Raw genomic sequence first — 26,672 nt, 5'->3', positions numbered from 1 at the left:
GTCATTTCATCCAGATTTATGATACAGCAAGTAACATCCTACCTATAACAAGTCAGGACTATTGGCTTTGTCAATTGTTGTTAGTTACATAACATAAATAAGCAGCAACTATGGCGTGTATAGAATATTGAAAAAGCTTCCACTTAAAGCCCTGGTGACGCCACGACAATGTTGCTGCTCCTGAGTTTCAACAAGAGAAGGGAAATCCAGAGAGAAAATGACTCTCTATAAAAGATTTCCCTTCCCCTACAACGTTCCCCTGGCATGACTTCATGCTGCTACTTCTCCACTAGTGAGAAGTGAGCAGTGTGAGCACGCACACATGGATGCAGTCCGGAAAAAAACGGACCGCCTGTGCCAGGGCACAAAAGAGAGCCCGATAGAGACCCGTTTTGAGGTCCCTTTTAAAAAACTCCCGGACAGCACACAGCACCCCATCGCTCCTCTTCTAAAACAGCACTTCAGGCATCATCACCCTCTTCCAGCAGATCACATCAGGAATCCTCTTCCTACACCAGAGATCAGACCCCCTCCCTCCCATCTACTAGGCGTGGGCGGAAAATCCGTTCCGCTCGCGGATTTTGCGGATTTTCGGGAAATCCGCAATCCGCGAGATTTGCGAATTTCCCGCAAAATCCGCAAATCCGCGAGCAGCGGATTTTGCTCGCACTGCTCGCACTGTTCGCGTGAGTTCGCGCCCCGCGAATAAGTGCAAAATTGCAGAAATACGATCTTAGCAAAACTGAAAGTAACTACTTACCAGGTTCAAAAGTTCAGGCTCATCATTAGTAGCCATTTCCTGGAGTGCTTCCTGAGGGGCCCCTCCAGAGTTCAGTTGCCAGTTGAAACTAGTATGTGACCCTGCTCTGAACCTCAGAATAGTTACACATATGCCACAAAGGTCCTGAATTACAGCTAAGGGAGACAAGCAGGAGCCAGGCTGGAAGTTAAAATCCATTAATCAGCCCCTAATTCATTATTGTCAGTTGGGGCAGGGCAGGTGTTGTAACTAATTTTGCAACAATGAAAGCACTTAGCAAGTGCAAAAGATCACTAATCAGGGCGCACTAAGGAAGCAGGTGCCAGCTAAAAAAATATTCTGTGACACATGAATCAGCCCCAAATTAATTCAGGTCACTTGAGGCAGGGAAGGTGTGCTTTGCTTTGCCGAAAATAATGTACACTGGACAACCAGAGGGTGTGGTGATGAAACAGAGGGTGGCATGGGTGGGCCAGAGGGTGGCATGAGTAGTCAGAGAGTGGCAGTGGTGACAGAGAGTGGCAGTGATGAAGAAGAGTGTCCCAAACAGGCTGGACACGTAGAAACAACAAGTTCGCGAAACTTGCGACCCGACAGGTAAGTTCGCAATTTGCGAAAGTGTACAAAACCCTCGCGAACTGGCAGAAACACGGGCGAACACAAAAAAAAAAAAATTCGCGGGAATTCGCGGATTTTGCGGATTGCGAATCCGCAAATCCGCAAAATTCGCGAACGCGAGATCCGCAAAATTCGCTCATGCTTACCATCTACACTGCCCAACAGATCCCTTCTCCTAGACTTCAATGCCATGCTGTAGGTCTCTAATTCCTACTGAGCACATCAGGCCTCTTCATCCTGCATTGCACACTTGACCCTCTATTCCTACCAAGTACCACACGCTTTTGCCACTGGATTACCTGGGACTGTGGCTCCTGCATTCTAAAGACCACTAATGTAATGTTGTGTAGTGTGGTTCCCCAATATTTTTGTCCCCATTGACGTTTTCATGCAATTCCATCGCTTCTAGCTAGTCAGCTCCTAAAACAAATTGTCTAAATTGTAAATAAACCAAATATACATAGCTTCATGTTATAAAATAACAACAAAAATAAGATATCTGTGTTTGTTGTTGAAAAAATTGCTAAAGAAAGTGCCGCAAAAATGCAGCTGAATTTCCAGATTTGTGCCGCTAAATTTCCAGATTTGTGCAGCTAAATTTGCTAATTCATGTCGCAATATCCTGGGGGGTCCACCATACATAAAACTAGAGAGGCGTGGCAGCAAGATTTGGACCCCTTAGAGGAAGATGACTGTGTGGAGGCCCTGGAGTCCCTGCCCAGTGCAGTAATCACGGCCCACCTGCGCCTTATTCAGTTTTAAATATCTCCATAGAGCTTACTACACAAGGCACAGATTGCGGCATGCTCGGTTAATTACTTCTCCGCATTGTCTGCGCTTTGGGTCAATGGGGGTACATTCCTGCATACTGATGGTCCTGCCCTACCCTACCCTGTTGAGGTTCTGGAGGGGAGTGTTTACATGTCTATCTGAAGTATTGGGATGGGATGTTCTCTCCTCCCCGAGGCTGGCAATGCTACATATTACTGAGGACCTGGGAGGCAACAGGTACAAGCGTCACCTTTTATTCTTAGACTTGACATTGGCAAAGAGGGACATCGCCCGAGCCTGGAAGGAGGAATCCCCGCCTTTGATTGGGATATGGAAAAAAGGCCTGGACTTCTGTATGGGCCTGGAAATCCTGGTCTTTGAAGCAAGGGGGTGCCCTCGGAAATAATATAAGATCTGGAGGAGGTGGGTTGACTATAGGGGTCTATATCTGGAGCCCCCACCCCCGCCTGATATCGCAGACTCATTGTTGTGAATTTGGCACAATGGACTATACGTAGTATACACGTTGGATGTGATTGCAGGTGGCACAGACTCTCCGTATCTATGCAACATTTCTCCCTGTCAGGCGGAAGCAACGTGGCACAGTTATTTGCTTTTCTGTTATTATCTTTCTTTGTAATTTATTCTTTGTATGACCACATTCATGTTCATGCTGAAAATGTTGATATCCATTTTTGTTATCCTTTATGCATACTATGGATGCCGTTTGAGGCATTAATTTCGCCATGCCTGTCAACAATAAAATTATGTTGTGGAAAAAAAAAGTTTAAGAACCACTGTCCTAGCCTATTAGCAACACAAGTCTACAGGCATCATTTAGCCATAGATGCTCTCACACTGTGGTCAGATGTCAATGTGCCTATGAGTTTGTTCTGTCTAAAATAGAAACGCATACTATAGTAAAATCAACTTCAGCCACCAGATTGGCAGTGTTCATAGTGATAACTCTTTTTCACGATTTATCCACAATTGTTCATAGGGCCATGTGTGTTGAATACCACTAATTTCTCCATTCCATCTGATAGTTAAATTCATACCCATCTACTCTGGAAATTACTTCCCTACCAAAGACTTTAAAATTTGAAATTATAATTCGCATTGGCCCCTCAAAGATTCATTATTAAGTGAACATATTGTAACCATCTAAATGTCATAGATTTGGATGAGAATTACTTGTGGGAGAGATTTAGAAACTCTGCGGACTCTCCCTATTTTGAAAGCTGATGGAATATAATCCAATAATTGTAGGGATTTGTGAGTAATTGGGGTATTGGTTGAGAGGGGTGGAAGCCCTACTCAAGCAACTACCACAATCCTTGTCAGGGTGATCCACAAAAGTCACTAAATTAAACAGTGGCTAGCCCTTTGGTAGCTTGGCACAAAAGCACTCAGGCTTAACTTAGAGGAAATGTACAAAGTGTTTATGCATAAACAGTAATAAAGTGAAAACACAACATGAGAAAAATCACAAACCTATTTAGAAAATAAATTGGAGTACATTTTGATGACTAAAATGATACCAGAAGACAAAAAATCAAATCAGTAGAACTAGAGATAACGAATTTTAAAAAACTTTGAGAAAATAGGGCCAAGGGTCAGATAGCGTCACTCGCAGGATTTTAGTCGCGTTAGACATGGGGAAAGTCACATGTTGAAGCCGACCACGATGGTAAGAGGGTCAGATATGGGGACCAGGTTAGCCCTACTGAAGAGTACCCTTCTCAAGTCGGTTACAAAGAGTTCTGCACGCATTAGAGGAGGCTGCGAGGAGGATACTTTCAGTGCAAAGAGCAGGTTGAGTATTGTGTGCAGTCATAGCTGTAGTGTGAAGTGACAGTCATCGCTGGCAGCAGAGTTCTGATGCAAACATTCCTGTTGAACGTCGGAGAGAGCCCATACTTCAAGATTTTCATCTATTTCCTCTTGTGTAGGAGCTCTCACTTATGCCAGACAAGGATCCAGGGCTTGGAAGGCACCTATTTGGGATCAGGACTCACTCCAGCAGAGGCCAGTAGCAGGGCTCTGTCAGGCCCATTTGATGCTGGTCAACTGTGCAGTGTCAGGAAGACCTCTGGAAACTATAGCTGTAACTCACACAGGAAGTCAGCCAACTGGATAGCCTGGGAGCAAGGCAAGCAGGACCAAACTTCCTTCTTCGTCCAGCAGGGCAGTCCTTCAAGCAGTAGGGCAGTCTTTCTTCTGAATCTTCCACAAATACAGAAGTATTCTGATGAGTGGTTCTAAAATGTATGCTATGTTATGCAGATTTGGGAGTGCACTATAACCAGGGAGGGTATCCTGACGCTGGGCAGATGGGAGTCTAGACAAGGGCCTCTTTTTATACTGGGTGCCAGCCCTTGCGTGGGGTGTTCACTGGTATCCCTAAACTGGTTCTAATCAGTCCTTCCCCAGGCCCCAAACTGTGTAGGGTGACAAACATGGCCGGCTCTAGGGCGGTGCGACCAGTGCCACCGCACCGCATGCTGGCTTCCTGGGGGCACCGAGTTTGCAAGTTTATTATGTTTTTAAAGCACCTGCTGCAGTATTCCTTTCATCCAGCAATTACCAGGCTTCACAAAATTGTCAAGATATCTCCTGTGATTAATTATCTTCCTGGAGAGACATCAGCGTTTTGTATAGTTGAGGTTTTGACTTATGTGAAGTTAGTGCAGAGGGTTAATATGCTTGCTGCAAAGAACGTGTACCAAGTAGATTACAGAGTGCATATAATATAAGCAGATCAGCATGTTACTGCTTTTAAAAGAGAAATCCTTTTGTTACTTGCAATTTATAACTTAACCCCTTGGCTGCGGCGGTAATTCCGCCGCAGATCTAGGGGGCTGGGGGGGCCGCGCGGCACTCCCATGCTCGTGACGGAACCGCTCCGTCACAAGCCTCGGGTGCGCTGTGCTGATGACCAAGCGGTTCCGTCACGGCCCCGCCCGCTCAATGGAACGCTCAGCGCAGGCGCGGAATCCGCGCCGCGCAGGCGCGCTGAGTGGGCCGTGACGGAACCGTTCCGTCACCAGCACAGCGCGTCCGAGGCTCGTGACGGAGCGGTTCCATCACCAGCATGGGAGGGGTTATAGTCCTAATATACAACAGTAAGCTATTAACTTTTATCATGGAACTGCATACCCACTGCAAAGTATACATTAGAACATTGATTAATGTGGCAAAAAGGGTTAATTTGGCTAGAAATCGATTCTTATTATTAAAGAAGATTCCCAACCATGTTATTTCTTTTTCTACTCTGAGTTTGTGCTTCTCCACACCAAGCACTCCTAAACTATACTGCCTACCAGTATGGATGAAATGTGACTGCTACACTTTTAGTCCTTTGGCTTATGTAACATTTCCTATACACCAATTTATACATGTCTGATTGATTGTCTCTGTGTAATGTGTGCGTGATACAAAGTGCTCTGACAACCCACACTGGTATGAGTGATGCAATATAACTAATTCAATGCATATGAGAGAGTGGTTATGGAGACTTGGTCACTGTTAAAGGTGGTGGAGGTGGTCATTGGGGGGGCGGGCGCCAACTAACATTGTTGCACAGGGTGCCACCAGCGCTAAAGCCGGCCCTGGTGACAAAGAGAAGGGCGGTCCTGGTGTAAGGTTCCTTTGTCTGTGCTGTGACTAAGGTCCTTAGAAATGTAATCAGGGCAGGATACAGCTCCTCCCCAGCCGTCCTGCCAGGTGTTTGTGGAAGAGATCGCTGCATAAAAAAGACAGGCGGAGCGGAGGGAGAGCTCTCCACACAGAGGGTTATGAATTACATTTAGAAGTATGTACTATTACTGTACTACTACCAAATGTACTACAAAATGCAGTTTGTAAATAGGTCCCATGGTGTTTAGTGAGCTAAAGCGGATTTGATTCTTATAGGGAGTAGTTGCTCACTTTGCCAATTTAGATGCGGCTTCCCAGCCCAGCTGCAAACAAAGTAAGTATGGAGGTGTATAGATACTTAAATTACATACATCTAAGTATGATAGAACAGACACCGGAAGCTCACCCAATGTTGGGGGTAACAATTTGAGCTATTTAAATAAAATGTCACGTGTCCTATATAAAGGTTTACAGGACCAGGATGCAGTTTTGCTTGACATTTAGTGCATTGATTTCTCTAGAAAAAAAGCCCAGAGCAGCCATATACACTTGGACTCACATTTGTGTATGACATTCCCTAATGAAATGTAGGCGCGCAGGATCAATCCATTATTTATAAGGTTTGGACACAGCAAAGAGAAATTCACTCGGGTGAAGGGTGTACTATGATCTACAAAGCAGCATTACAGCAACCAACCCTTTTTGGATAATGCAGTGGCCACCATTAACTTCAAAGCCATGAGATTATCCAGTGAGCAAATAAGCCTTTATCTTTGACGCACTCAATCAAAAAGCTCACTAGAGCTCTTGCAAGAAGTTTGCTTACATAATCCAGGAGTGCAATTAGTCAAGAGTTGCTTGGAAAGCTGTGTGCCCTTTTTGAGATGTCACCTTCAAACTGATATAGCTGTCTTTTGTTGAATATCTGTTACGAAAATACAGTACAAAGAGTCCGCTTTGGGTCTCCCCTTACTCACAATTGAACGACTTTCTTGTCGGCTTCACTTCCCTGCTCCTGATTCACTTCTTTCCTTCCTATTTTTCTGTTTGTCTGGCCCAAGAGCATTTTGGTCTACCACTGTTTTTATTGGACGAGGTGTAGCCTTCCACTGCTTACATTCAGGGGACTATGGGGCATATTACCAAGCAATAGCGATAATTATCGCTATTGCTTGGTTAGAGACAAAAATTTACCGCTGAGCTGCGGCGATTTTTACCGCAAATAAACCTTGGTATTACCATGGTTTATCGCAAATGCGATAAAAATTGCCGCAATGCATGAATATCGCTGAAAAGTCCGCGATATTCATGCATTACCGAGCTAATGCTCTTAGCCATGTTATCCACCTCCCATTGGATAACATGGCTAAGAACTGCTCAGGGCAGGTGTTAGCTTTTGGAGATATTCGCGCTTAGCGCGAATATCTCCAAAATTGGTAATAGGAGATAGCGATGTTAGTAACTGTTTTCAGTCGCTAACATCTTGGCACGCCCACTTTGCATGTCATTAGTGATAAATATCACTGACATGCAAAGTGGGGCCCAAGATGGTCGCTATCTCCTACTAGCTGTCACTAACAGGTGTTAGCGACAGCTAGGTAATAGGGAGATAATTTTATCTCCGCTTTCTTGGCTTTTAAAGCCAAAAAAGCGGAGATAAACCCCCTTGATAATATGCCCCCATGTTTTTTTTTTCTTTCAGCACTCCATGGGATTTCATGAGTTTTCTTGCTTTCTCCTCTGACTGCTGCTTGTCCCTCACAGCCCGACCTCCCCGTGCTCTCTTCCAGCTTACCTACCCCTTCTTACATCTCTTGACTTTTTTTGTATTTTTACTTTCTTATCCCCTAGCTCCTTCACTCCTTCCCTGCTCCTCCCCATTTTGTTTTTTTTTAAATTGTATTTTGTTTTTTGGAAGGATGGGCAGCTGCAGTTAGTACTGTGTTGTTTTTGCTGTATAGCGTGCCTTTGTACACTTTTCTATTTTTTAATGTACTATTACAAGTTGGCCATTAGCCAAAATGACTACAGCAGCATCATGGCATATAATATACATGCTCATATGGCGATGCATACATCATCATGCCGGGACAAGCCATTTTGTTTTTTGTTTTTTGTTTTTGTCTGACGGTGTTCAGATTTGGAAACAGTAAACTTTTTTTCCAATGCTGTGCAGCATCCTCAACAAGCACTGGCAAGGCGGAAAAAGGTAAGATATCGCCTTTCAAAGGTGCGATCTGTTGTCTTTGTCAGTGCTTGTTTATTAGGCTGCTTCCATAGGAAAGGGATATTCCTTTGCAGAGAAACTTTTCAATATAAAGCACAAGCAATACTGCCAATGTGTGGGTTAGAATTTATAATGGCTATTAAAATGCCATTTGGGTCTTTTGCTTGGGAAGACTTAACCTGACTAATCAGCTTCATATCTTCCATATTGTGCAGGAAATTGTACAGTTGGCCAATTTTGGACAAGAAGACTCATCCACCATGGTGGCTTTCACATATATAAACCCTATATGGTTGGGCCAATCAATCTTCAAGTGCGTTCTACCACTATATCACAGTTTAAATATCGACCTAAGAAGATGCTGCAGCAAAAATATTGTCTCTTTATCAGCCTTACCGCTACATTGTGAGGTATGTGGGTGTGGAGTTAAGAACAGCAAAGATATGCTCACTTGAGTAAAATGCAATATAAAGGGGGTGATGTTTGTGTATGTGAAAATGTTGACTGCCGTATTGTGACATACACCCAACCACACTGATGTAACAATCAGGTTATCTATTGCGTATCCCAGGTTCTCTGCTCACCAACACTCACAGTTTTCTATCAATTGTTTTTCTTTATTACTTCCCATTTTATGGCCCATTTTAATACAAAATCTCCTCTTTGCACAATCTCATCACGATTATCAGTTGTAGGTGGTACCATCAGTTTAATCATTTAACTTTTGTGTATCATCCCTACAAATGACTTTGGGAAATGCCACTGATACTGAAGTCCCCATGCAGGAGGATGGTATCCTCCAGGGTCGAATAAAAGCCTCCCGTTGATGGGTTTTATGTACCCTGGCCACGATGCACCGAAGCCATCCTCACACTCAACTTATAATCAAACTCCTGTAATGTGTCTGACTCCCTTTTCTGAACAGTTGGTCTGATATAAATTTTGTATATAACATATGTTTGGCCCTGGTTATGTTATATTAAATGTAGTTATACACTGGGCAATAATAGAGCTTTTTAACACTAAATAATTGAACACCACTAGATTAAAGAAACCATGATTGGAGGAAAGAGGGAGGACGTGGGAGACTGGGGGTAAAACACACAACACGAAAATACTGGTTGCAGATGGCCTGCTAACCAGAATGTACAACAAGCATTTGCAATGCAATAGGTCTCGCATTAGGAAAGTTTGAGCTATTGGTATTGTAAATGACACATTTTTTATTTAAGTGTTGGTTTTGAAAATAGCGAAATTAATAGCTTTGTCATTTACAATGCCAATAGTTTTAACTTTCGCAAATGTGACACCTATAGCATTTGTAATGCAATATGTGTTGTATTTACGTGACTTAGATGTATTGATATTACAAATAACAATGGCCTTTATTTTTTTTTTTATAATTAATACTTAAAAGTTATTGTAATTTATAATGGCAATAGCTTAAACTTTTGTAAATAACTTTTGTGAAGATTATGTTCAGTGTATTTTATTGTGACGAAAATACAAGAACAGAAGTGCAATATTAACATCTTTTTGTGACATTTGTAATAAAGCTTGAAACATTGAGAGAACATATTTGAACCAGTTGTTGTTGAATGGTTGTACAGATTGATGCTGCGGTGGTGCTGAGCGATGTTGGGGTGGCGACCAGTGATGCTGTGGTAGAACATAGTGATGTTGTGGTGCCCCTGACTGATGCTTTGATGGTGCTGATTGATGCTGTGGTGATGCGATAGATAGAGTGAGAGCGATAGATAGATAGAGGGAGGGCAATAGATAGATAGAGGGAGGGTGATAGATAGAGTTAGGCCGACAGATAGAGTGAGGGCGATAGATAGAGTGAGGGCAATAGTTAGAAGCGTGCACTGATGTCTGGTGGTGTGTGTGTGCCTTGTGAAAGTGTTCACTAATGGCTGATGGTGTGTGTGTGCCTGGTGAAAGTGTGTACTATGTCTGTTAGTGTGTGCCTGGTAGAAGCGTGCACTGACGGCTGGTGGTGTCTGTGTCCGGTGAAAGCGTGCACTGATGGATGGTGGTGTTTGTGTGTGGTGAAAGCGTGTACTGATGAGTGATGGTGTCTGTGCGTGGTGAAAGTGTGCACTGACTGTTTGGTTTTCAGTGTAGTTGTGTGTGTGTTTGTTGTGTGTGTGTTTGTATGTGTGGTTGTGTGTGTGGTTGTATGTGGTTGTGGGTGTGTGTGTGGTTGTGTTTGTGTGTTGTGTGTGTGGTTGTGTTTGTGTGGTGTTGTGTGTGTGGTGTTGTGTGTGTGTGTGTGTGGTTGTGTGTGTGGTTGCACTGTAAGGTATTCGCAAGCGTGGCAGTGCTAGAGTTCACACCTTTCAGTGATGGCTTTGGGTAGAGGTGTGCCAGAAAACAACTCTTAAACGCCAGATTGCAGCATAATGTGTACTAAAATAGATCAGACTAACAAAAGTGTGTAAAAGACAATACATAAAACAAGGCCTTTGCGTGGACCCAGAAGATGCCCTCTGTATCATGTGTCTGTGTGCCTGGGGTGTGCCTAGTCCTCTGAGGAGTAAAAGCCACTTGTGCCTCTCAGCAAGGGCGTGGGGCAGATGGAGGGCTTAGAGGGCGTGGAGGAGTAAGTTTATATAGTACTTCATGCCAGATGTGTAGCCCCTAAGCACTTTCCAAGCAGTTACGGGACCATGTAAGTTTGGGGGAGTGGGTGCGCTTCACTTTTGGTGGTGGTGTCTGAGTGGGAGGCAAACCTAAGAGGGGGAGGTGATGGGGACACAGAGTGTACCTCATGTGAATCATTCATTGGGTGGTGGGGGCTAGGGCAGAAGTGGGCGATCGATAGGAGCCAATGAAGAGGTGAGAGGGGGGAAAGAGGGCGGCTTATGGGGAGAAATGAATGGGCAGGGCTCAAACAGGAAGAGAATCGAAGGGAGGAAAAGGGAAGGCTTGAGAGAAGAAGGGAGGGGTCGGAGAGAGGTTGAGAGGAGAAGGAATAGCAGGTTGTAAAAAGAAAAGGAAGGGGTGAGAGAGGAGCGGGTGGACTCGGAGAAAAGAGAGTTGGGGGAGAGAGGAGGCATTGATGGGTGAAAGGACAGAGTGATGTAAGGTAACGAGCAAAGGCTGGAGAGGATGCGAGAGCCTTCGCCCCACTCTGTGCAGGTGGACACGATAATAACACAGGGAGCTGGAGGCGAGGGTGTAAAGTAGGCCTGGGCGAAGCACTACGCTACGCTTGCGGAGTTTGCGAAGTTTGCGCAACTTCACACTACGCGAGCTGCACGTAGCACAGTGCGAACACGCGTAGTGCAGCGTAGCGTAGTGCAGCGCTCATTTTTTGCTTGTTTGCGGTCCTGAACGTCATGTTCGCGACCGCGAGCAAGCAAAATGACATCCCGGCGAGATTCTCAACGCGGGGAGGTAAGGTTTCTCATTGTGAGTGGTTGCGCATGCTCGCGACCGCTCTCAATGAGAAACTACCAGTTCGCGTTGAGAAAGCTGCAGCTCGAGTAATAATCTACTCGAGCAGCAGGAAACTACAGCTCGCACTGTGCAAGATGCCGTTTTCAATGACTGCACAGTGCCGGATGCTTGTCCGCACTGTGCAATCATTGAAAACGCATCTTGCACAGTGCGAACATGCTACTACGCAGCTCGCGTAGGGCTACATGAAGTTCGCGTAGTGCGAAGTGCACTTCGTGTAGCTTCGCGTAGCGCTACTTCGCGAACTACGCCCACCCCTAGTGTAAAGGGAGAGTCCAAGGAGGAGAGGGCGACGCCGGTGAGTGGGAGAGAACGAATAACAGGACTCACTCATCACCAGAGGCAGATGAAGGCAAACGCATAGAGAGAGTGGAGGGCGGAGAAGAAATGAGGGAGGAAGCATAGGTTAAGAAATAACAGAAGAGGCGCAGAGGTAGGAGGTACAAAGGAGCGAGAGGCAGTAGATAGGGAGTGGGAGGGATGCCAGAGAACTGTTTTGAGTCCGGGGTTTTTAGAGAAAAAAACATCACTCCCCACAAGAGACTGCAGTGTGAGCTCTGATTCTGAGCTGAATGTACCACCTTCACACCATCTGCGACACAGAGGTGCACAAGGGGACTAGTGCAGCCTCGTGAAATAATAATAAACACCGTTACTACGTCATCCCATCGCTCCCTATAAGAGACTGCAGTGCTAGCTCTGATTCTGAGCTAACTGTACCACCTTCACACAAGCCGCGACACAGAGGTGCACGAGCTATTCTGTAAGAATGCAAAAGGCGAATCACTGCGGTAATAAGGAGAGAAGGTGGTGCGAGTTATTCACATCCGCTGTTTGCAGTGAAACAACACAACACAAAGGCAGCGCTGGGAACTATTTACTAGACCCTGGGATATTCCGACATGAAAGGAAGCCTCTGGAAGATGGTGGGCAATGCGCTCGCTAGTGACGGAGACTAAAGAGGTAACTCGCACCTATTTTATCTACAATGCGATGTATTTCTAAGCGCTTGGCAGGACAGTTAGGTGTAATTTTTTGCCGTGCAAGTGGTACCATGTCTGTAAACACGCTTTGACCTTCTGACTTGCCTAGAGATCGCATCTCAACACACCTTAGAGTGGAACCTTAGATAGGACGGTTAAATAAGGATAGGAATACTAATAGCGGGGACGGATACCTGTGGCTGGCAAAGCCTCCAGTCTCTACGTGCAATACCATTTGTTTACCCGGCATGTGCGATTAGCACTTCAGTAGTCTTCTAACATTCCCTGCAAACATTTCCGTAAGAAGTCGGCATCTCTCCAAGATTTCATGAGGGTTACCAAACAATAACTAAAGTGCGTCACAGTGCACGTTTGACGTGGAAACCGCCCAGCAGAAAACAAACTGCTGCGGGTGACACGCTGGGTTGTCTGAGCAAGCATGGCCAGGCATGGAGAAATCCTTTTGGTTAACAAAACACATCCAGCAGCAGCAATTAATAAACATAGGGAGGGTGCAAGGCATAACAAAGTGCATCGTACCATAAATAAAATGTAAAAAGCACACCGATTACTCACAGTTGTTGCTTAGCCTGACTGCAGAATTAAACAAGCCGTGAGCGTGCACATCCCGAAACCGGAAGTTCAGGAGCGTCACGCCTGTCGTGGGGCGGAACTTCCGTCTTCTGAGGGAAGCCCGCGCCCACGGAGTGGCTGGCCCAGAGGAGTGGCTGGCCCAGAGGAGCAGTGGTGCGCAGGGCTCCCCTGCCTGAGGGAGAGCCCCGCGGAGGCTGCAGAAGTCATGAGTGGCGCTGATGCGGTGAGTGGGGCTTAGTTGTACTGGGGGTGGGGGCGGCGGTGGCTGGGGGGCGGGGGTGTGCACGCGCATGTGTGTCTCTGTATGTGTGTGTGTGTGTGCGTGCACTCGTGTGTGTGAGTGTGTGCGTGCGTGTGTGTGCGCTCGTGTGTGTGTGTGCGTTCGGGTCTCTGTGTGTGTGCGCTCGTGTGGGTGTGTGCGCTTGTGTGTGTGTGTGTGTGTGTGTGCGTGTGTGTAATGCGAAGTAAAAGCAGGGGGGGTGTGGCTGTGTGTGTCTGTGTTGGCCGTTACTGCATGCGAGAAGTGCATGAGGCTTGAAAGGGAGACAGTAGATGGGCACAGTGCGTAACTGTACGTGGTGAACGCGCGCGTGCCCAGTCCGGCCTGCAGCCTGCGCGTGCCCATCTCCTGTCTCCCTTTTAGGGCCCTTGAAGCAGACTTCACAACTATAGGATTCGCAGGCGACAGCTCTTTCGGGCTGTATCGCCAGGTGCGAGACCAAAAAAGGAAAAAAACAATGTATTAAAAAATTAGGTCTTAAAGAGTTTCTTAAAAGATGTCAAATTGGTTTCTGCTCGCCAGTTGAAAGGTAGCGAGTTCCAGTGTAATATCACTTTATGAGGATTGGTCAAAGATTTAAAAAAGACCCTATTGCGCATGGTCAGCTATTAAAGAGTAAGTGCTATACTCCAAACTCTCTCATGCTGATATTACTGTAGTGCTGGAAGAAGAGTAGTACTGGCGTGTCAGAGTCCCGTGGTGAAAGGCCACGCATCAGCTCCTGAACTCCCACGAGTTCACTGAACTCTCATGTTGTTTGGAAATGGTAGCAGCCATTTTGAAGTAACTTGGTATGAGTTTTCTTGTGATTCACAGTGTCCTTGTTAGGCAATTGCAATACTTTTTTTACGCAGCCAGGGCGTTGATCCATAATTCATAGAAACCTTGAAGATTGCTTGTTTTCCTCGAAAGTATGTTGAAGACATTGTGGTATTCTATGGATTTATGTCATATTTTGAGATAAACTTTAATAGTTTGAAGTACTAATTCTGGAATACTTTGGAATAATACAACTATATTTTTCTTGCACTTTATTCTGATCCTGATTACAAATGGAAATAACCCTCTTCTCCATGGAGGACTGTTGAAATATTCACAATGAACACATTTTTGTCAAGGTGGTGTTGGCTGTTATAGAAAATGGTTAAGTAGTAACAGTGTGAGCTATATAATTCTCAGGAATGATTTTTACATTTCAGTTTCAGTTTTACGAAAAGACAACTTTGAGTGCATATCAGCACCAGAGAGCGTGTATTCACAAAAACAGGAGGTATTTACTTTGTCCCTGAAAAGAGTAAGATTATGTTTAAAGCCCGAATAACATTGCTTAGACTGCTATTACTATGTGACAGTTTCAAGAATATCAGAGTTCCACTAACAGAGAGAGACTAAGATATCAAGATATTATGAAGGTATACTATTTTTGCTCTATGTAGATCGCATAGGCTTCTAGGTGGGAGGGAGAGGGAGTCTTAAATTCAATGTCATAAATTAAACACATCAGGAATAAAAAACGGAAAACTGTTTCCTTTTACGGTTACAATATATTCCCTATGATACCTTATGCTTTTGTATTGATAATTTTTTTTTTTATAAATCTTTATTAATAGGAAGGAATAGTGGTTAATCAGTTACATACATTTTATGGTGTGTGTTACAATCCGTACTTTCCAACATTGATATGCGGCAATAGACTTCATCGTAGCAAGGACCGTGTCACATTAAATCGTAGGTGATTAGTAAATACAGCATTCGATGGTCTTTTTGCTAGTATTGTGTTTCTCTAGACCCCTTCCCTTCTTATACGATGCAATAGTAATTCACTTTTCTATAATACAAAAACGGTAAACTTCCCAGCCCCCCTCCCCCAACCATGTGTCATCATAGCTTGTGTTTCCACTCTCCTCCCACATCAGCATTTGTTTTAGTTGGCACGTCGGTATATAGCCAGGTCCGAGCCAATAATGTCATGTTGTGTTGTCACCGATGTGACCACCCCGTTACTCCTCTTCCCCCTCCGAGTCAAGGTCTTCTCCCTCTGGTAAGGGGTCACAAATTTCCCCTCTGTAGACATTCCATGCCGCCCAGACTTTGTTCCATTTGCGGGGCGCTGCTCGTAGTACGTACACTGCCCTTTCAGTTACCATTAGGATGTCCATGTTTTTAGCCCATCTACTGGCGGTGGGTAGTTCTGGTGTGCCCCACTTCTGCGCTATATCCCGCTTAGCCACTGTCATAGCCAGAGTTGCCCAAATCAATTCGTATCTACCCAGGTCATTGGGGTCCCAGATGTTCAATAGGCACTTGCGTGGTTCAGGCAGTATAGAGTGTTTAAGGGCTTGGGAGATCGAGCGCAATATTTGTTTCCAGAATTCACGTATTCGTGGACACTCCCATAGCGTGTGTAGCAGTGTCCCCTCCTCCCCGCAGCCTCTCAAACAGAAGGGATGTGGTGCTCTCAGAATTTTATGGAGTAGCGTCCTGGTATAGTAAATGCGGTGCAGGATTTTAAGTTGCACCAGTCTAAGTTTACTGGATATTCCAACCCCTCTCGGGGAGGCCAGCGCTTCATTCCATTCAAACTCATCTGTCTCGCCTAGTTCCCCTTCCCATTTTTCTTTAAGTTTCAGCGTTGGGTCTTTGAGGTTGTTGATCAGTTTTTTATATGTAAGGGAGGTAGCGCTTTGGACCATGAATTCCGTTAGCAGTCTATCCTCTAACGGGGAGGAGTCAGGTAGGACGCTACCTACCGGGATCGCCTGCAGCAATGCGTGTCTGATTTGAACATACCTGAACGTTTCCGTGGGCCCAAGGTCATACTGCTGTTGTAGGTGTGTAAATGGCACTACTGTGTCATGGTCCCAGAGGTCCCCTACTGTAGAAATGCCTATGGAGTCCCACCTCTCAAATCCCTTACAGCCTCTGAGGTTCCCCAATGCCTTCGTGTCCCATAACGGTGTCATCCTGGTGATTCGACCCACCCATCCCAGTCGAGCCTGCGCTATATGCCATAGAGCCGCCGTATGTTTGGTCGGACCAAGTAGGTTCTTAATTTGTGACTTGTTATAGAGCACAGACAGCATACAGTCCGTACCGAGTTGTGACCAGTCTGCTCGATAGGCAGGGTCTTCTTTCGGGGCATGGATCCAGTAGTTTATAATTTTCAGTTGGGCCGCCCAGTAATATAGTTGGATGTTGGGGAGCGCTATTCCTCCCTCGTACCAGCTTTTGACCAGCTTGTCGTAGGCAATTCGTGCCGGGCCATTATTCCAGAGCAAGGTATTGACCAGCGCTACGATCTGCTTAAAGTATCGAGGCGGCACCAGGTGTGGGGTATTTTCTAGAACATAGAGGAGCCTCGGGAGGGTCATCATCTTGTATAATGCAGCCCTGCCCAGTAGGGTCAGGGGGAGGGTCGCCCAGTGTTTAACATCCGCTCGCAGGCGATCTATGGGTGGTTTCAGGTTGCTGGCAAAAAAGTCTGCTTCCTTACTTGTGATAATAATACCCAAATACTTGAAGGAGGCCGTCACCGTGAGCAGAGGACAGGTCTCCTGTAATCTCGGCGCCGGGCCCCTTAATGTATATATGGTAGATTTCTGCCAATTTATGGTGTAGCCTGACGTGTGCCCGTGAGTGTTACAGAGGTCCAGTAGGGCCGGGATGCCGGCATCAGGTGCAGTCATGTAGATGAGCATGTCGTCTGCATATAATGAGACCTTGTCCTCCCAACTCTCCTCCCACCGAATGCCTGCGAACAAGGGCGTTGACCTGATCTGAACTGCCAGGGGCTCAAGCACCAATGCGAAGAGCAGGGGGGACAAGGGGCACCCTTGTCTAGTTCCCCTGCCTAACAGGAATCTTGGCGATATGTGGCCATTGGCTACCACTTGTGCGACGGGCTTCGTATAGAGCAGCCGTATCCACGCTATGTATTTCGGCCCAAATCCCATACGTTCTAATACCATGAAAAGATACTCCCACTCTACAAGGTCGAACGCCATTTTAGCGTCGAGAGAGAGAATCGCTGCCTGCTCTGTGAGGAGGTGCGCTCGGGCCATCACACCGTGTACCCTTCGGAGATTCATCGCAGTGCTCCGGTGAGGCATAAAGCCCGACTGGTCAGGATGGATCAAGGTGCCGAGGTGGGGCATCAATCGGGTGGCCAGAAGTTTAGCCAATATCTTGGCCTCAACATTTAGTAACGATATCGGGCGATATGAGGTACACTCAGTCGGGGGTTTCCCTGGTTTGGGTATCGCCACAATCGTGGCTGTGCGTTGGTCTAGCGGCAGTTCCGCTCGATCCCTGCTGTCTAAATACATGGCCAGTAATGGGGCACCGAGTTCTGGAGCCATGGATTTGTACCACTCTATCGGTATCCCATTCGGGCCTAGCGCCTTACCCGACTGCAGCGCTTGGATCGCCAGCTGGATTTCCTCCTCCGAAGGGTCTGCTTCTTGTTAAAAAGGGTTCCAAAGACAACCGGTAACCAAAGACCCTTTTATGTTGCCCGGCGGTATCGCCTCTATGACCCACCAATATTAATCAATGAAGAAGCAGGCGCTGGAGACTGGAAGGCGGGAAACGAGGATTTTATTCTCTCCGGAGGAGAACACATCAATTCAGACAGCAAGTATCGTCACGAGGTGCTCTAACCACATCTCTGAGGCCGGGCCTCTTATACTAGAGTTTACGACCTTTATTGCACATAACACATTCTCGTAATATTTTAATACTTGAAAGAACATCCTCGGAATCTCCCCTCCAGACCCGTTCCCACATACATTTACAGTTGGATTCCCCACCCCGGTCACAACAGGTGATGGTGGTCGCACAGCAGGGCATTCCGCCGATTCATGGAATGCGTGGGGTTGATCGGATCTCATGGGGTGGGGGCTTTGATCGGTTCGGGGGTCTTTTGATGGGGAGGGGAAGCTTCCTACTGTACGGGGTAATAAACAGTATCCGCAGGGTCAGGTGGCAGCCTGGGAACGAGGAAGACAAACGGGGACACAGGAAAAGGGGGTTTGCATCAAAAGGGTTTGAGGCCATGAAAGGAATGAAGGGAGGTGTCGCGCTGGGAACAGGATGGGGTTCCGTGGTGAAGCTGCGCTGGAGAGGGGTTTATGACCCAAGGCATGAGAGAGCGGGGGGGGGGTTGTCAGCGTGCGGGGGAATGCTTGCGAGGTTAAGAGAGAGAGAGACGCGCTGGCTATTAGTGAGGGGCAGGGAGGCCATGGTGCTCAAAATGGCTGCCGCTTACGCGCACGAATGGGCCTGGAAAGGGGCAAGATGGCGCCGATAATGTTCACCAAGTTTGTATTTATTTTTCACAGTCCTCCCTTTAACATTTCCAAGACATCTTGCTGGCCTATTTCCTATCTACCCCTATATGCAGTGATCATAAGTAAGGGAGAGGGGGCTTGGGTGAAAGAACTGTACGTAAACATCACATTATAAACATCATATTGAAAAATCTCATCAGTCAGTAGGCGGGTTCATTGTTAAGTTGGTTGCAGGAAAAAGTCATCGTAATGCAATATCAGACTAGAATCACGTAGCGAGGGCGTTGGGTACAGATCATAGAATAAGAACTGGTAAATTATCATATAAATAAGTCCTTTTTGTATACGGTGGGTGCATAGTCAGTCCAATGGTGATTGGGAGAGAAGGAGATACAGTAAAAATATCAGAGTTCTTCGTTGTCCTTTTGTCGTCTTCTGTCGGCACTGTTGAACACCTGGATTACCTATCAACAGAAATGTTCATGTGGATCGAGTCGTTGGGGGTAATTGTGAGATCAGTTCGTTTCTTGAGTCTCTGTGGTGGGCATTTCCTGTTGCTTCCATCATCTCCAAGGTGCTTGGTAGCGGGCAGAACCACAGACTTTGTTTATCTTTTCTTCGGGGGCGACCCTTGGTGGAGTTCTAGGTCACCGTTCTGGGATTTAACACAGTTCGTGGTCTACTTAGTCGGAGCTCCCTCCCTTTTGACGTAGGGAGTACTCTTCTCTGGGTAGCTCAGTAGGATTTGGAGGAACTTGGGAGTTCGGGTGGAAAGGTGCGGGTGTGAACAGTCCTTATGGTAGGTCGGAGGAAGAGGGGATGGAGCAAGGCCAAGTCGGGAACAGATCAGGGGGGGGGGTCGGAGAGTTTTGCGTCAGGCGAGTCCGAGACCATGTTCAGAGAGCGGGGGCTTTTTGGCACACGTTGATCATAGAGCAGGGGCTTCAGGTCAGCCCTTTCCTTAGCTTTGTTTGAAACAGTGCCCCGTCCTGCGACTCCTTACTGCCGTGGTCTCGCCTTGGCCTCCGTTGCTGACGTTCCACAATCCGCAGTCAGGCCGCGTGCTCCCACATCCGGTCTCTTTCTCCTCCGACAGTGATATCCTTAAATGAGTGTTGAAAAGACAGTCTTTAGAGATTTTGCAGAAAAAGGTAATTACATGAATCTATTTTCTTTCCCAACACCAAGCGACTAGCGTAAGCACTCGCTACATTTGAGATTTTTGCGGCTTACGTATAAACAATTGATGATGGGTTTGCTGGATTCCTTGCAACTTCCTTTTGTTGGCTAATTCTTTGACGCTTTGATGATTATTACGTTCATTTGTCATATGTCTATTATAGTAGATGTCAGTTCTTCTGGCAGAGACCCATTTCTCTAGTACGAGTCTTGCATGGCTAGGCTAGTCTTCAGGGCCTTGTATTTTACAAAAAGTGCAACGTGCTATTCACCATAGTCTGATAAGCATCCTTCTGAGGGATGAACATAGGCTAAACGAGTCTGCATTACATAAAAACATCTTATTTTCAACCATGCCTACTGCAACAAGTTCTTTCGTTTTTCAATCTAATTTTCAACTTTGCACACATCCTTCTAACTTTCTATATAAATCCTCGCAACCTGGTTACTACAAAAACTCGGGAGGGGTGGTTTGCAATAATTATTAAACTTATCCTCGGGGAAGGAGGGATCTGATGGATACCAAACTGGGGGCATTTTGGGTAGATGGGGGTGTCTCGATCATTTCTTACAGCTTGGGGTACGGAGACAATTTTCAATGGGGATGGTCGCATCACCACAGACACATTTTTATCATAGGAGCCACTGACAAAGAGTTCCCTGAGAGTGGGTCAAATTTAGGGAACCTTAGTCGTCTTACCTGTCCCTTTCCTATCGGCCAATTTAAATTTCATCCATATTTTAGTAGAAAAGGAGAGGTAGTAACGTGGTACCAATACAATTTTATTTAGGACAGATTTGCACAAATACTTGTGGTATTTGGGGCCAATCAGGAGGTGCACCAGGTTCGCCAATTAGGTGCCAGTTGCTAGGAAGAGGGAAAGTGTGGAGGGGTGGAAGAGTGAGTGAGAGAAAGAGAGAGAGAGAGAGAGAGAGAGAGAGAGAGAGAGACAATAGGCCGAACAGTACACGTGTGACATAGAGAATGACCGTGTATTGTTTGGGCTATTCAGTGCGTTACCCAACGTTAGACGTTTCGGGTCTGTGTTAGGAGGTGGGAAGCATGCAGTTTTGGGACAGAAAAGCGTTAGATTTGGTAAAAAGGTCGTGAGAGCGTCCTTGTTGTGCCATTTTGTAGCGCTAGTCCGTCTTCATGCATCGGGCGTGACGTGGTTCCAGATCCCTTATGATACTCTAATCGGGATTCTAATGTAACCTGCAGAGGGAAAAAGGGGGAGAAAAAGGGGAGGTAGGGGGACAACATTCGAACACATCAAATGTAAGGGCACGAAAATCCTTTACTTACCACATAATCGTACTTGTCTCTTCGGGATATAATCCCTTAGGGTTCTGGTTTCTTAAAGTCATGGGGGCAGGCAATGTGATAGGTGGTTCATGGGGAGGTTCGAGGATGGCGTTAAGGATCGTGTGTAGTGAAAAACGCTAAAAAGAGGAATCAGAGGTGCCTAGCGCGAGGTACCCGGTTTCGTAGATGTATCCGGTCATCGGGGTCCCAAAATCATTCCCAAAGCTGTGATGTTCTTAAGGCATACCAGTTCTTTGTTCAACCCTGTACCTTAGTACCTTCGACCACCATATCCTTATAGCAATTTGTCAATCACACCATTTTACTTTACCCATTCTCTGAAGTCGAGGTCCTTCTTCATAAGCAGCGTATCATACCTTCGTTTTGACCATCAACCCAGGGCCGAACAACCATTTCTCGGATAACCTTAAAAAGAGAGCAGAACAGTTGCGCACAGAAAAACCCTCCCACCGATACCCGTATTTACAAAAGTACGCGGAGCCTATCCATAGCTTCTAAGACTTTTATTTGTAGAGTTATTCAGTACGTAAAAGGTGAGAGCGCAATTCATATTTTGGCCTGACATGTCGTCGATGGAAGCACATACAGTAGGGGGTTATTTTGTAGTACAAGAACATGTAAAAAGGTCTAATTAATTATTTGTAAGTAACCAAAAACATTTCATTGCGTGACGAAGGAATCAGGGGCATTTCAGTTCATAGATGGAAACACAGTCAAGCTCATCGTAATCACATTTCCTAAATGCAAACCGCGGGCGTGCATCATGAGCGACGTTATGTATCAGTTACAACAAATATCAAAAATAAATTGTTCATTGAAATCAACATTTTTACAGAACCTCTTCTTAAATGTTTGCCAAGTGCACCCTCCTCCCTTTAACATTGAGTGCGCAATGGTTCATATATATATACATATATATCTTAGTACATCAAGTTTCATTAGCTAAGGAACACCATGTGGCACCCGTAAGTTCCATTGATACCAGCGCCATTTTGGGCGAGGCCGGTTTAGTCCGGAAGTAGCATCAGGGGCAAAATATCCCCGACAATTGGCGGTTGGACCAGAGTCCCTTTCGGTAGTCCAAAAGAAAACTGTGCTAACAAAGGGGCTGGTGGTGTGGACCGTCAATCAAGAGAGGGAGGGGGTAAAGTCTCTCTTACCGGGTCATGTTGATGTTCAGCCGGAACTTGCTCGAGTTCGTTAGCTCATAATGTTCCTGGGTGGTTCAGACGGAAGCTGATGCAGACACGAGAGCACCGCCATCTTGTTGCTGTGCCGTGGTTATTTCATTTGAGATTAATGCAGCTTTTCCTCACCGGAAGCCTGAAGGGGCCGAGGGCTCTTGGGACTTTGGTAGAATCTTCAAAGTCGAGGGGATGTTTTGTCGATGGTGGGGGCTTGCGCCCAGGTGGGCAAGCGCCCGAGTTGCAATTTCGGACAAAGTTACTCCAGCGGCCTAGACCCGCCTTTCAAGGGCCCAGACGCCATTTTGAGGCCCTGCAGCAACCTTTGCCGTATCCATCAGGAGCGGAGGAAAACTTCTTGTGATGGCGAAAAACAGAGCATCATGCGGTTGGAGCAGGACATTTTGGTTCGGGGCGCCAGGGTGCAGCAGTGGAGCCTTCATCTGGGGAGGTGAGGGAGGCTCACCGTGCCGTCTTCCTCTCCCGGTGCATCCTACGCCGTCTCTTGGAATCAGGGGCGCACATGATGACCACCCTACACCCCTGATTCCGACTCTTGGGGGACCACTGTACATCCGGTACTCCGGAAATATGCCCGTCGGACATTGTATGTCCTGTACTGAGAAAATATACGAGTCGGGCATTGTATGTCCTGTGTTGCGGAAATATACCAGCCGGACATTATATTTCCTGTGCAGCGTAGGTATATGGCCGTCGCCCGGCTGGAGGACATCGGCGTCGGGCCAGGGCAGGGAAGCCTCCTACCTGTGGAGGTGGAAGAGGCTCGTCCGCGTCGCCTCTTCCTCCCTGCCCACCCTGCATCCGTTCGATGGAGGAATTCGTGATGGCCGGACCAGGAGATATGAGGGAGGGGGTCATTTTCATCCGCCCCCTCCCTACTCGCGGCCCGGGGGACGCCATCCCTGGAAGGGCAGTATGGGAAGACCATTTCATTGCCTGCTTGGTGGAGTCTCCAGTACCTTCTCGCCAGCGATCTCTTTTTGGCCCATGGTTGCTGGCAGGCCCCGCCCCACACGTGCTATGTGTTTCGGATGGGCGGGACCATCGAAAGGGCCATTACGTTTCGAGGACTTCCGGAGTGAGCATAACATGTTTTGTATTTTTCCTATTAGTCAAGTTTGCTTTTTAGAGAGTTCTACTAGTTATTCTATTTACTGTTGGTTGTGTGTTTTACCGTAATTAAATCCTAAGTTATATAATAGACGCTTGGCTTTCTTGAATCTTTTCTCTAACGGGGGGGGTTGTTTACACTGACCTGCAGTTGTGTTTGTTTTTCAGAGTGGGGGAGCAACAGAGAGCAATCAGTCCCAGAATTCCAACATGTCGTTAAAATTTGTCTGACGAAATCTGTGCCACCGAGCATAATCGAACGGGGTGGTCCTGTCTGTTCTGTCTGCACTAGTCTGATTGGTTTTTATCTCACGTCTTTTTCCTTTCTGTCGGTCCGTCCTTTCTGTCACCCCTTCATTCTTACCTATGCTTTGCAGAGTCGGGCATTGGGCTTTCCAGTGTCCAAGACATTTACAGAAAGCACATTGGTTTTGTTTTAAATCTGTCCGTCCTGTGCGTAATGTCGGGGGATTACCTTCAGGTCGTTGTGTTCCGGGGTTGGCTTGTCGGCACATCCCCTTACACCATTCGCTTTTCATGTCTACTCCTCGGGACTGTGCCATCGCTGGCCCTTCCCTTTGCCTACTAGACGTTTGGGGGGTTGTCCGTCGTGTCCCTTCACCTTCTCCGAATTCGTCGCCTTCCCTTCGTCGTGCGGCTTCTTTGCGCCACATGCCGAGACTATCGAGCATAATAGGTGTTGTTTCATTTCTACGAAGGGCTATTTCCACCGTTTCTATTTTGTCAAGATCAAAGGATCCTCTCAGTGGCCACTGTCTTTCTCGATCCTCTTTCGTATATTTATGCCACAGCTCACTGTAGGCTATAGCGATTAATCCATGCTTCATGAACATGTCCTTATTAGGGGTGCCTTCCAGCGGAGCCGGATGGTTCATCTCTAATAAGCGGTCCGGGTAAAACAGGCTACTGACCAGTGGGGAGAAGACAGGCATGACGGATCACAATGGGATAATAGTCAGCACTACCTATCTTATCACTGCGCGCAAAGACTAGACAGAATATTTCTATTCTACGTTGTTTGCACGTAGTGAATACCTCATGAACCAATTCTGAGCAATCGATCAACGTTAGGTCAAAAATAAAAAATCAATATGGTCGATGGGGAGAATAAGTAGGCTCGCAAAGGTTCGCGTCACCTACCCTTTCACTATCTGTAAAGAGGGGACCTAATCTTCCCTGTTTTCAGACAGAGAATCTCCAGAAAACAATCTATAACAGTTAATCAATGTTAGGTCAAAAATAAAAAATCAATATGGTCAATGGGGAGAATAAGTAGGCTCGCGAAGGTTCGCGTCACCTACCCTTTCACTATCTGCAAAGAGGGGACCTAATCTTCCCTGTTTGTAGACAGAGAATCTCCAGAAAACGATCTATAACAATTAATCAATGGGGGGGGGGGGCAATTGTTCAATGGGGAGGGGGAAAATAGGTCCGACGGGTGCGTACCTATCCTTCGCTGTTTATAAAGGGAGAGCCTGTTGTTTCTCCGTTTGCAGACAGCGAATCTCCAATAAATTAACAAAGAGTAATACTAGTATTTTCACAACAATTATCAATTACTTCCAATTATCTATCACTATCGCAATTTCGTCGTGTTTACACGACCTTACCCGGACCGCATGGACAGTTTCTCGTCTTCCGAATCCAGCGCCCGATCGTCCTCTTCTCTTCGTACTTCTCGTGGCACTCCTGATGGTTCCCAGTCAGGACCGCAGATCACTCGAGAGAGGTCTGTTCGGAACTAGTGAAGTTCGGATGATCGGCTGTCAGACGAGGGTCTATCGGACAGGGTACCTTCCGATCGTTGCAGTCGTTCACTCTGTCGTCAGGACCTCTCCCACTGGATCCACGAGTCGCTGATGGGCCCCACGTTTGGGACGCCAATTGTTAAAAAGGGTTCCAAAGACAACCGGTAACCAAAGACCCTTTTATGTTGCCCGGCGGTATCGCCTCTATGACCCACCAATATTAATCAATGAAGAAGCAGGCGCTGGAGACTGGAAGGCGGGAAACGAGGATTTTATTCTCTCCGGAGGAGAACACATCAATTCAGACAGCAAGTATCGTCACGAGGTGCTCTAACCACATCTCTGAGGCCGGGCCTCTTATACTAGAGTTTACGACCTTTATTGCACATAACACATTCTCGTAATATTTTAATACTTGAAAGAACATCCTCGGAATCTCCCCTCCAGACCCGTTCCCACATACATTTACAGTTGGATTCCCCACCCCGGTCACAACAGGTGATGGTGGTCGCACAGCAGGGCATTCCGCCGATTCATGGAATGCGTGGGGTTGATCGGATCTCATGGGGTGGGGGCTTTGATCGGTTCGGGGGTCTTTTGATGGGGAGGGGAAGCTTCCTACTGTACGGGGTAATAAACAGTATCCGCAGGGTCAGGTGGCAGCCTGGGAACGAGGAAGACAAACGGGGACACAGGAAAAGGGGGTTTGCATCAAAAGGGTTTGAGGCCATGAAAGGAATGAAGGGAGGTGTCGCGCTGGGAACAGGATGGGGTTCCGTGGTGAAGCTGCGCTGGAGAGGGGTTTATGACCCAAGGCATGAGAGAGCGGGGGGGGGGTTGTCAGCGTGCGGGGGAATGCTTGCGAGGTTAAGAGAGAGAGAGACGCGCTGGCTATTAGTGAGGGGCAGGGAGGCCATGGTGCTCAAAATGGCTGCCGCTTACGCGCACGAATGGGCCTGGAAAGGGGCAAGATGGCGCCGATAATGTTCACCAAGTTTGTATTTATTTTTCACAATGGGTCTGCTTCTAGGGTATCCCTATCCTCCGGTGTGATGCTGGGGACGGCAATATTCGCTAGTGTTGCTGCTGCCATCTGCTGTGTGACCCTCCGGTCTGGTGTGTATATGGACTGATAATGGTGTGCTAGCGCGCAGACTATGTCTTCTGGGTGCGTTAGTGCCCGCCCGTCTTCCGTGTGTAGTCTCTGAATACCCCTCGCTCCATTCCCTCTCTTATCCAGCCACGCTAGCATGCGACCTGCTTTGTCTCCCACATCGTATATTCTATATTTAGTGTTCGCGATGTAACCCTTCTCTGTCGTTTTAAGGTGAGCTAGGTATTGTTGTTGCCGGACCATGAGAGAGTGTGCCGTGGACGGGGAGGGATCTGCCATGTGTGCATTGTTAGCCGTGGCGAGCGCAAGTTCTAGGTTCGTGAGTTCTTTTCGGGAATCCCGT

Source organism: Lissotriton vulgaris, chromosome 5, assembly GCF_964263255.1.
Source record: "Lissotriton vulgaris chromosome 5, aLisVul1.2, whole genome shotgun sequence".
In the NCBI taxonomy this organism is placed as follows: Eukaryota; Metazoa; Chordata; class Amphibia; order Caudata; family Salamandridae; genus Lissotriton; species Lissotriton vulgaris.
The sequence above is the reverse complement of the archived record's forward strand: the minus strand, read 5'-3'. Positions refer to the sequence as shown.